Source organism: Xiphophorus maculatus, chromosome 1 (assembly GCF_002775205.1).
Source record: "Xiphophorus maculatus strain JP 163 A chromosome 1, X_maculatus-5.0-male, whole genome shotgun sequence".
NCBI lineage: Eukaryota > Metazoa > Chordata > Actinopteri > Cyprinodontiformes > Poeciliidae > Xiphophorus > Xiphophorus maculatus.
Genome location: NC_036443.1, coordinates 260413 through 271618, shown reverse-complemented (window position 1 = coordinate 271618; position 11206 = coordinate 260413).

The window sequence follows — 11206 nt, the reverse complement described above, 5'->3', positions numbered from 1 at the left end:
CGAAATAAACACACAGAAAAACACAACATGACAGGTTGACAGAATTATTAATAATAAGGGTTAGCAGTGACTGCCCCACTGGGTTTGCTTTATTGGCTTTGTTAATGCTCTCACTATATAATAAAGGTGTCATTTCACCTGCGTAGATGATGTGTTGCTCATCCTCACTAGTGGATCAGAACCAGAACCAGTGACCCAGAATCCTTGCTCTGTATCTTCCCTTTGGAAAATGAAGTCTTCAGTCCAACAGAACCAGAGAGGTTTTGACCAGAACTTTGGGCTGATTCCAGATCTCCATTTGTTTTTGTGAATCTTTGAGCTGCTGGTACCAATATTAGCTCTCTTTTACAACTATTTTTAAAAGAAGCTTAGGCGTAAATTCAAGCTGTGAGACTCTCTTCAGCCTACCTGCATCATCAAAATACCACACCTCCACCTCAGCCAACCAGCAACGGATTGTCACTCCACCCCAGCCAATCACCACGCAAGAGCTCCTTCAAAAGGCCAAACAACCACGGATCCACCTGCTTCAGCCGTGTTTTGACCCACCACCTCCCTGTCTCCACCCTCCTTCCTCTCTGGGTTCTGCTCCACCACCAGTGTCTGAGCTCAGGGGAAGACTACCCTGAGCTTCGCCCCAAGATTATCCAAAATTCGATTCTCAGCATGCATGTCTTCTGCCGGTGTCTGAGTGCCACAGAATTTCGGGCCAATAGAACTTTCTGACTGCTGCTTTTTCTCCATGTATGTCTCTATAGATTGAATTTGACTTCATAGAATTTTCATGTAATTCATTATTTGTATTATGAGCAAAGACAACATAGCCCCTTTCTGTGACATTGCTTTAGTATTATAAAACAAAGATAGAGTTGATGCTTCTGTCTTTTTAGTCTATTATAGCAGTTAGCATACCTAGCTAATATGTCTAAAGCAGCAGTCTTTGTGCTTATTTGCTAGAGAATATACAGTAGATACTGTACTCCAGTACTCCAGTTAACACTCCAGTTTTACAAAAGAGGTTAAATGTTTAAAAGGATAAAACAGTGCAACTATACTACCATTGATATATATTATTTCATGAATATTGATAAATGGTCGCATGAATATGAATGGTGGTTAATTAGCTAATTTAAACACCTGCTCTATTGATTATCAGTGAGAGTTTGTGTGTAGATCATCCTTCTTTTGTATTAACTGAGCCAGTACAGAGTTGAGAAGCACATGTACATGTAAAGGTTGTCAAAGTCAAACTAGCATGGCCTAGCATAACCTATTTCTCACGCCCTCACTATTTTTTTGATTAAAACTTTTTACTGACTTGTGAAACACTATACCTTTTGACTTCATAATCTCACTGTCGTAGTGTTGAAAGCACTAGATGTTCAGTGACCAAACGTCCGTATTTCCCGGGACATGTCCGTATTTCATGTTCTGTCCCGGGCATCCGGGGTTTTTTTTTAGAAAATGAGGAAATGTCCTGTTTTTTAAATTTCCTTCATTGGACCATTAAATTTACAGGCACTAGGGCACTGCGCACGGCGCTGCGTGTGATGTAATCCCTGAGCAGCGTCAGTACAGGCAGCCCTGTTGTTAATCAGAAGATAGATAGCGTTGCTGTCAGTATGCCAACAACATGCCAAAGTGCAAATGCATGGAATTTCCCCGCTTTTAGAGCTCCCCCCCCCCCGCTCCAGGTTGTCCTGGTTTCCCCAAATTAAAATATGGTCACCCTACCATATAGGCCAGAATCCAAACTGGACGAATAATTTACATTGCACATTAGATAAAAGAAATATGAAATAACAAATAATCCTATGTGGATTAGCTACAACACAAAATAGATGCCAAACATACCATATATATATATATATATGTGTGTGTGTGTGGGGGGGGTTTACAATGACAAAATATCAGCTAGTGTATCAGTTACACATATCAGTTATAAACACTAACAGCAACCCTCTTCGGTGTGGAAGAGCTATTTTTGTATTAGTGCAGAGCTTGAATATAAAGTCAGAGGAAGCAAAGTGACATCAGACATAATTCAGAAGGAAGCTAGTTTCTCATGTCAATGAGAGAGGGCAAAACCAATGAGAGAGAGACACTTTTAGCAGATAACAGAAAGGCTAATCAGAAAGGCACAATGATGTATATTACTGGATTGAACATCATATGACTATATCACACATCCATCTCCCTACTATATGGACTCTTTGTTCATCAATTTTGCAGATGATTCACATAGTTCAATAGTTTTGCTTCCTTCACAAAAACAGACATCAGTAGAGAGAAAAGGAGGCTTACCAGCATTTTTTGGGTGTTGTACATAAATAAAGACACTGGATTGCAGAATTTAGTGCTTTAGGCTGGATGTGCCATGGCAGACATTTCATTGGAAGATGGAAGAATTGATTCAATCTGAAATAAAAAAATAATAAAAAACTGTGCAAGTACACATCCCTCTGCAAATACAAATACAAAAGGCTGAAACGCTGAAGGTTTTGCCCTGACAATCTTTATTGAAAATCTGAAGATAGACCTCAAAGGAGAAGCGACTGCTCATGAATTTCACAGAACTTGTTGCTTTTTACAGAAAGAAGGGAGAAATCCCCTTCAAACGAGAGCCCAGAGACTCTGTTGTGGCCAGGAAAGCTTTTATAAGCCGGGATGTTTTAAAATGGGTAAAACTGGCTCTATAAAGCTTTGTGTTGGACACTTGTTATTTCACAATTTAATATAAATACCTTCCTTGCTTTAAGTAAAGTCTTACAATGGTAATGATGCACTGTCTTGTAAACTGCTTTTATACCAGTTAAGTTTTGCACATTTTGTCTTTCTAAATACAATTTTTTTTTCTCCCCTCCAGGGGGTCTTTTGTGGGCTCTAGTGTCCCTTATATGAAAGTAGGCTGACAGGAAAGGGGGAAGGAGAGAAGGGGAAGACATGCGGCAAATATCTCCGGGTCCGGGAATCGAACCCTCGACAGCCGCGTTGAGGACTCAAGGCCTCCAAACGTGGGTCACACTATCCCCTACGCCACCACGGCACGTCCCAAAATACAGTTTGTATTTAGCTCCATTCACACTGATATTCCTATGTGAATCATGGAGCCTAATTTCAGTATAAATCCAGGCTGTTAAAGCTTCAGAGGTTTGATGTGAATAGAGTACATCATGAAAACCAAGGAACATGGCAGACAGGTAGATAAGGGAGAAATAGTTGAAGATTAAAAGCAGGTTGAAGCTATAAAACAATATCTAACAGAGTTAATCACCTGAAAATGAAAATTATCAAGACATTACCGTCTGCTCCGCTGATAGGATGGACAGACGGAGCATGAACCACAGAAGTTGCACCACTTCATACATGTAGCTTTTATACAAAAAGAAAAATATAATAAATTTCATCTGAAGTTTGACAAAAACCACATACTATAGCCTAAAATCACTCACACATCTGGGAAATTTAGATAAACAATTGTCTTCATTCAAACAAAAGAGAGCCGGGTCTCTCTCAGAAGATAATGAAATGATGTCGAAGGAGTTTCAGTTTGAATTGTAGCTGTTTTCTACATTTTATTCCAAAATTATATATCCAAATGTACAGTATCTATGCCAAATGGAAAATCCTTCATTGGAATTAGAACAATTTAAACTTTCCCATAATGACCTACCAGCTGTTTGCATGAGTTCCCAGTCCCTGAGTTAGGAGGACCTGTTGATCAAATTAAAAGGTTACTTTAATCTAAATCTGCCTCGGGTATAAATTATTTTGGACTTTGCTCTTCCACTCCTGCTGCACAAATGTTGTTCTAATTGGTTCACAATGGCTGAATACAAACACACTCTACACTTTTTATATTTTTACTTGTAAAACTTCTAAAAACATATATCAGTTTCTTTCCTCTAACAAATGTAAAACTTTTAAAAGACACTTCCTAAGGATAAAATCTATTTGAGAATAATACTTATTGACTTTTTACCAGCAGTCTCATTGATGGAGAAGACATATTAAACCAACAAATATAATAACTTCCTGTCCCAGAAGGAAGATCATTGTGTGAAGAAGGTAATCATTTCCTTATCTGGAAGTGGTAGCAGCTGCAAAGTTTTACAAACAATACCTATTGACGACGAGTATAATGTTAAATCCTGGATGATTTACTACTGGAGAGCCAATTAGAGGGCTGCTGAATGAGTTTGAGAGAAACGTGCGAAAAGATGGAGCTGGAGATGGAAAATGTTCAGAATGGAGACAAGACACCAAGAGTTCTTTCAGGCCACATGATTGAAATGAGGAGAGTTTACCTCTTCAAAGCTGAAAAGATAATAAAAAGAAAACAATGAATAGAGAATTTCCTGCAAAATCAAGAGGAGAAATAATCATGTAATAAAAAAGTAACCAAGAGAAATGTCCTAGTTCAAGAAAAGTCTTGTTGCACAAAGCTGAAAGTTTTGAGCAAGAGGAAACAGAAAAAAGGAAACAAAAGGTTGACAAAGAGCATCAGGAGAGGAAACGCTTTGGTTCTGAGAAGGAGACTAGGATTGATATCAGAATCTAAAACTGAAAAAGAAAGACACACTGTCTTTAGAAGCTCAAGAAGAAAATATGTTTTTTTTGGTCCAAACAAATAGATAACACTAACAATGAGCAGAAACTGAAGGCAAAACCTGTATTTTTCAAACTCAGTGCTTGAAAAATAACAGTAATGAAAACATACACACAAAAGATGACAGAGGGAGATGAAAAGGAGAAGTAGACAGAAAGAGAGAGGCAAATTTAAGAGAAAAGCCGATCAGGCAGAGGATGAGGGAGATGGCTGAGATGGAAATGTTGGGAACTGGGGTTTGGCTCTCTATGGGGATTTTTTGTTTGCTTGCTGCTCCCCTTTTCGTCCACCAGGTGGTGCCTAGAGGCTGCACACCATGGAGGGCGTGCCTGCTGACTCTGTTCAGCACACCTGTTATTCATCACCTAATCATTCCGGAGTACATGAAGAGCAGGCTGCCAGAACTTCGACTCCTGAGTGTTGCCAGTAATGGTACTCTGCCCCCTTCTGAGCTTGCTTTGTGTTTTCTCCAAAATTACTCCTAGTAATTTATTCTTGTTGCCTCTCTCTCTCCTCTCTCAGGACTTTCCTTGTGATGCCTTGGAAATTCTCCAGAAAGCCAGGATTCCCAAGTCCTGGCTTTCTGGATTTCTCCCCTCGTGACGCCGTGGATTGTTTCCAACTGGTTGCTCGAGTCCCTTCTTCGCACCTGCAGAGTATAAACCATTCCTGGATTCTCAGCTGGCAGAATGCTTGGTATGTATTCATAGTGTTGTATTTTAGTTTCAGATTCACCAGTTCTCTGTACATGTTGGGGCATGTTGGTATGTTTTTTCAAGGTCAGAAGGTTTTAAGCTCAAAGTTATATTTCTTCTTTATTCCCTTGAAATATGATATAATTTGGCCCCTCAGAAATGCTTTTATCCATCCATCCATCCATCCTCTTACACCCTTGTCCCTAGCGGGGTCGGGAGGTGCTGGTGCCTATCTCCAGCTAACGTTCCAAAGCGAGAGGCTCTGGACAGGTCGCCAGTCTGTCGCAACACAGAGACAGACAGGACATATACACTCACACCTAGGGAGAATTTAGAAAGACCAATTAACCTGACAGTCATGTTTTTGGACTGTGGGAGGAAGCCGGAGAGAACCCACGCATGCACAGGGAAAACATGCAAACTCCATGCAGAAAGACTCCGGGCTGGGAATCGAACCCAGGACCTTCTTGCTGCAAGGCAACAGTGCTACCAATTGCGCCACTGTGCAGCCCATAAATGCTTTAATTTAAAAAAAAAGAAAAGAAGAAATGCTTTTAATGTATCCCAAAAAATAAAAATGTTTGGAGCGGATGATTTATTTGTCAAAATGAAGAAATTTGATTCCTAATGAAAATTTTAAGAGAGTAAGGTTGAGCCTTCACCTGTACTTTTCTTCTACCTTATCAGGGACAGACACTGACATCACCAAAGAAGAGAGATCACTAAGTAATCTTAGAAGATATTCACTATCTATCACTCGATGAAATATCTGACTGGAGATCAAAAAATTATCTATTCGGGTATGGGTATTGTGTGGATGCGAATAAAATGAATAATCTCTGTCCTGTGGATAAATCTGCCTCCAAGCATATTTAGTTTTAAATCTTCCATAAATAAAATTGTTGTTTTTAGCTGATTTAGAGAGGAGACAGGGTCTGTCTGAAGATCTATCAAGCACAGTATCTACACAGAAGTTAAAGTTCCCTCCCACCATGAGAAACCCTGATGCTTGGGAGTCCTGAAGAAAAACCTTCTGCATAAATAGACTGTCATCATAAATAGTTGCATATATATTCATAAACGTCCAGGATTCTGAATACATTTGCCCTTGAACCATGATATATCTACCCGAAGGGTCAGACATACTTTTAGTAGCAACAAAAGGGATGTTCTTATGCAGCAAAATTGTTGTTCCTCTCGATTTTGAACTAAATGAAGAAAAAGAACTTGACCCACCCAATCTCTTTTTGTCTGTTTCCTGTCAGACAAATGCTTGTAAGTAAACGATATCAGGTTTTAATATTTTCAGGTAAGTATAGACTCTTTTTGTTGGGTTCTGTTCCATTTTTCACCTGTCAGTTCTCCACCAGATGGTGTCAAGCAGCTCAGTTGGTGAGCAGGAGCTTGCAGGTACATCTCAGTGCACCTGTGAGGCATTAGCACAGTATAAGAAAAAGAAGCTGCTGTCAGCACTCCGACGCCAAAGCGTTAACCCTTGCGGTTTCCTAGACGAAAACCCGGATCTCAGTCTGTCTGGAGTAAGCCCACAATTCACACATCTCATCAGCCACAGGACACTCCCCCTTCAAAATCTACCTGGGTTACTAGCCACCTCTCTTAGCGGAAGATGAAATGGACATTTCTGTAACCTCAGTTAGCCACCATATCCAACAATGCAAGCGGATCTGGTCCAGCACTGTTTCAGCCCTCCAGCACACTGCAGACCATAACCATTGTTTTGCCGACCACAGACGCAGACCAGCACCCAAATATGCACCGGGACAGTGGGTTTGGCTCTCTTCTAGAGATATTAGAATTCAAATCCATTTCAAGAAAACTAGCCCCACGGTGGAGCTTGCAAGTACGTCTCAGTGCAACTGTGAGTCATTAGCATCAGCACAGTATAAGAAGAAGCTGCTGCCAGCACTCCGACGTCAGAGCAATAACCCTCGCGGTTTCCTAGACAAAAACCCGGATCTCAGTCCAAGTTATCCCCGGACTCGTAGGTGATTTGCATCCACCAAGAACCTTCCGGACAAGCCCTTACCTGGCTGGCAGCTTGGACCCGTCTCTTCTCCGTGACAGCTCCACTGTGCACAAACCTGTTCCGCCCGCCGCCGCTCTCCAGACCAGACCAAACAGACGGACCTGTCCATTCTTGGCTGTGCTGAACCTTCCGCACCCTGGCGCCTCCTGCTGTGGACTCTTGCAGATTCAAATTTTTTTTGTAAATAAATCCTTAAAACTGCTTGTTGTCTGAGGGTTTCTGCATGTGGGACAGACCAGCTACTAAAATCATGACACTTTTTCTTTTTATAGGGCTATTCATTCCTTTAACATTAAATGTTACAAATTTCAATGGACATACTAACATTGGCTATGATGAAAAGTTGACCAGCAATTCCCCTGTTTCTCTAAGTAACCAAACAAAGCCAAAATGAACAAATCCTGCTCTGTCTCATCTCTCTGATAGATGAAGGTATTTTTGGGGGGGTGGGAGTCGGGGACGGCCAGGGGCGGAGGAGGACACAAGAGGGTAAGACAATAGCATTTAACATTCGCCACTCTTCTCGATTGCCAGTTCAACATCCTGGCAACCAAACACAAACCTAGCGTGCTGACTCGAAGATGCTTGCTTTTCCTTCTTTCTGAACTAACATATAAACCGAACCTGTAAGCTCTCATAACATTTATAGTTGCGAAAAACAAACACTGTCATATTCCTCTTGGAATATACATCTTAGCCATCAGGGAAGCCTTGGCCAATTATACCTTTTAATAAAAGATTGGCAAACCAATGAACTGTAAGATAAGATAAGATTTATTTGTCATTGTCATCAACAGATTACAACGAGATTGAGATTTGCTCAACTCGAGTTAAGATGCAGGTTATGTGTATATAGGTAATATACCAAGATAAAGAAATAAATAGTACAAAATGAGAAATAAATAGACATCAGAAGATGGTTGCAGTGCCTGGAGGTGTCGCAACAGAATTTACATTTATAACAAAGTGGTGTCAAGAGCAGAAGTTCTTATGCCTTTGAATTTAGTGCCATGATTGCCATCGGGTAAAAACTGTTTTTTAGGCGATTTGTAAGCAATATCCCAAACTTTTAAATGATTGAAACATCATTAACTGATAGGTTTTTATGCTAATTACAAATATAAATACTTAGGACTGTGAGAATCTATGGTCTGCTCTTGGAGTGTGTGTGCCTTTAGCAGCAGGAAGCAAGCCGAATTGGAAGACAGATGGCCTGGAGATAAGAGTGACATCTAACAGGAGAGTACATCAAAGACTAAGGGTCAAAGTTGTATGACCTAGAGGGACATGAGAACTGAAGTTTACAACCCACAGGGGGACGGGAACTGACCCAGAGTATCTCGGGAACTGGAAATGCAGGATGGCACCATTGTTTAAGAAGAGACTCTGTGTTGACAGCTGTGTTTTGTGTTTGCCGCTCCTTCTATGCAAATGATTTGTAACTTAAACCACGCCTCAATGTAATAAATATGCAATTGCAAAGGAGCAGGTTAGAACTGGTCCGAAGACAGAGATAAGGAGTTGTCCCTGGGCAGAGTTCTTCGTTCAATTGTAAGAAATTTAACCGTCTATCTGTGTTCTTATTTTTGTCCAGCGAGAATGTCAGGTTATAGATCTGACATTAACCAGTATACCTCTACATAATGGTATTCACCAACTCCCTAGTACAAAACTAAAATAAAATAGAAAAGACTGGTAGACCATAATGATAAGCCATATGTAATTAGAAGGATCAGGATGGATCACTGTACCGCCAGTTGTCCAGGAACCAGCATGGATCCTATTCACTGTCTCTGGAGAAGTAGACCTGATGGCAATCACGAATATAAATCATCTTAACCATCCATTTTGCTATGGATTCTGACTCTGTGTTAATGATCACTGGTTGTTGACATCTGTTACTCCCGTTGTGCCAGGCTATTGATAAATTTAAAGGCTTCGTCAGTGGAGTCGAAAAAGCAGGTTCCTCCAACGTCTGGTTGGACCTTCTGACAAGCAGGAAAGATGAGGTAGCAGGGAATGTTTCTTGCTTCAATTGCTTGCAGCACGGAGATGAGCTGTCTGCGGCGTCTGGCTAATTCTGGACTCATATCAGGGAAAAAGTAAATTTTTATGTTGTCGAAGCAGACATTCCCTCTCTTTTTAGCCAAAGCCAAAATCTTCTCTTGGGATGGGTCTCGGGGTGGTACGAGATGGTTCACCTGGTCTAGACCCCATAGTCACGGTCATGTGTGCTCATTCAATTTCCACCTCCACCGGCTGAACTGCTGCGTCTGGGCCGCCAGCTCCCAACACCTCCGGTATCCAAGTTGTGAAGAAGTTCACAGAGTCCGTTCCCTCAGAGCCTTCTTTTAGTCCCAACACCAATATTATTTTGCCTGCTATGATTTTCAAGCTGGTCAATTTTCTTTTTAAGGAACTCGTCACCTTTCAGCTGCTTCGTCAGCTGTTCCAGCTCGAATCAGGTCAGGTACATCTGCTCAGTTATACTGAATCCCCGGAGGTCATATCACAACCTTCCTAAAAAAAATAATCTGATTAATTTTTGCCACCAGGGATTTTTTTGAAGAAGGTCCTGGGTTCCTCTCCTTGGGCTGCCACTTTATCGTGGTGGAGGGGTTTGAGTGTCCCAATGATCCTAGGAGCTATGCTGTCTGGGGCTTCATGCCCCTGGTAGGGTCACCCAAGGCAGGCAGGTCCTAGGTGAGGGACCAGACAAAGCGCAACCCGAAGACCCCAATGATGGATAAGAACATTGGACTTCGTGTTCCCTCGCCCGGACGCGGGTCACCGGGGCCCCACTCTGGAGCCAGGCCTGGTGGCTGGGCTTTTACCCATGGAGCCCGGCCGGGCTCAGTCCTAAGAGGAAACATGGCCCCCCCTCCCATGGGCCCACCACCCGTGAGAGGGGCCAAAGGGGTCGGGTGCGTTGTGTGATGGGTGGCGGCCAAGGGAGGGGACCCTGGTGGTCTGATCCTCGGCTGCAGAAGCTGGCTCTTGGGACTTGGAATGTCACCTCTCTGGTGGGGAAGGAGCCGGAGCTAATGTGTGAGGTCGAGAGGTTCTGGCTAGAAATAGTCGGTCTCACCTCGACGCATGGCTCTGGTTCTGGAACCAGTCTCCTTGAGAGGGGCTGGACATACTTCCACTCTGGAGTTGCCCAAGGTGAGAGGCATCGGGCAGGAGTTGGCATACTTGTTGCTCCCCATCTCAGCGCCTGTACGTTGGGGTTTACCCCGGTGAACGAGAGGGTAGCCTCCCTCCGCCTATGGGTGAGGCGACGGGTCCTGACTCTCATTTGTGCTTACGGGCCGAACGACAGTTCAGATTACCCACCCTTTTTGGAGTCCTTAGAGGGGGTACTGGAGAGTGCTGCTCCTGGGGACTCCCTTGTTCTGCTGGGGGATTCAACGCTCACGTGGGCAAATACAGTGAGACCTGGAGGGGCGTGGTTGAGATGAACGGCCCGCCCGATCTGAACTCGAGGGGTGTTCTGTTGTTGGACTTCTGTGCTCGTCATGGATTGTCCATAACGAACACCATGTTCAAGCATAAGGGTGTCCATATGTGCACTTGGCACCAGGACACCCTAGGCCGCAGTTCGAGGATCGACTTTGTCATCGTTTCATCGGATCTGCGGTCGTATGTCTTGGACACTCGGGTGAAGAGAGGTGCGGAGCTGTCCACTGACCACTACCTGGTGGTGAGTTGGCTCCGGTGGTGGGGGAGGAAGCCGGTCAGACCTGGCAGGCCCAAACATGTTGTGAGGGTCTGCTGGGAATGTCTGGCGGAATCCCCTGTGAGACGGAGCTTTAACTCCCATCTCCGGCAAAACTTTGAACACTTCCCGGGGGA